Raw genomic sequence first — 1,402 nt, 5'->3', positions numbered from 1 at the left:
ACCGAATTCGTGAATTGAGTAAATAAACAGAAAATTAACAAATATTTTATTACTTATACAATACAATACATGAATCTGAAATACAATACAGAATCAAATAAATAAACCAAATACAATACAAAAAAAATGTAAACGGTTTGGCTGAGGATCATGTTGAACACGGGGCCTTTAAAACAATATTTCGAGTCTCCCAAGAAAACTCGTTGTTTCCCAGGGTACAACAGCCGGAGCAGTAGTACTGCCGAAGTTAACCGTAAACCTGAAAAAGGTTCGAATAAAAGAAACCAGAAATGTAGAAGAAGAAGAAGTTGGAAAAACCTTGCAACAATGCTTGTGTTGTGTGTAAGGTTTGGTGTGTGTTGTAACTTAGTTTACCTCTCTATTTATAGAGAAAAAACAAGGCACAAGTTTTTCATCCCACCAATGTGGGATACACCACTATAGTATTTTCTTTCAAATACACACAATCACACATCGATATCTCATTCATCAATGTCTATTAGTGTGCATTTGTTGTGTCATAACAACCTACTAATGCACACGTAACAAATTTTCCAACATACTTAAACTTAAAAGAAAAAATATATATTTGATTCTATGATATAACTCTTTTAAATAAATACATGAAATAGATATATAAGCCATATTAGTCACTTATATTTAACAACGTAATGATGTTTATTATCCAATTTCGTCTAGCCAAATTCTTCTGTTTTGCCAATTTATATTTTATTTGCATACATAATAGGCTCATACATGCTTAAATCAATAATTTAATATCAAATCATCACATTCTTAATTGATTTAAATTTCAACATATTTGTTGATTTTGACACCAAATTGCCCATAACATGGATTTTTTTATATTATAACATAAAAAACTACATTGGATTTTTAGGTGTTAGAAGCTACCACAAGTGTTCCACAAAATCTAGCCACCACAACCACCAAATCCTACCATCGCAAGAAGCTACTGGAGCGAACTACGATCACTACCAAATCAAACGACAAACCCAAAGTGACGACGATTTCCAACGAACAAAGATGAAAAATTAGGGTAGTAACGGTTTTCAACAAACCATGAACCATCAAAATCATACTTTGTTTCTTCATTTTCTTCCATGACAAAACTTATGCTTAGTCCCCTTCTTATTCGATCATTATTTGTCATTTTCTTCATGTCATGACGAGTCCTAGGAAACAACAAACCAGGCGTACGATCCAACAACGACCAACCTTGACAACTTGGACAGTGAACAACAACAATAGTTTATTTGTTTTTTATGTTCTTGATCATCTTTTGTAACAATGTGGTGGCCGCGATAAAGGGGGGGGGGGGGATGGTAGGGAATTCCTTTAGTTAACGGAGTCGTCATTGCTAAAGGTATTCATTCCAATTCAA

This window comes from Bidens hawaiensis, unplaced genomic scaffold (genome assembly GCF_021521415.1).
Source record: "Bidens hawaiensis isolate Kalapana, Puna unplaced genomic scaffold, B.hawaiensis_p1.1 tig00001842_1, whole genome shotgun sequence".
Taxonomy (NCBI): Eukaryota; Viridiplantae; Streptophyta; class Magnoliopsida; order Asterales; family Asteraceae; genus Bidens; species Bidens hawaiensis.
Note: the sequence above shows the minus strand (reverse complement) of the source record.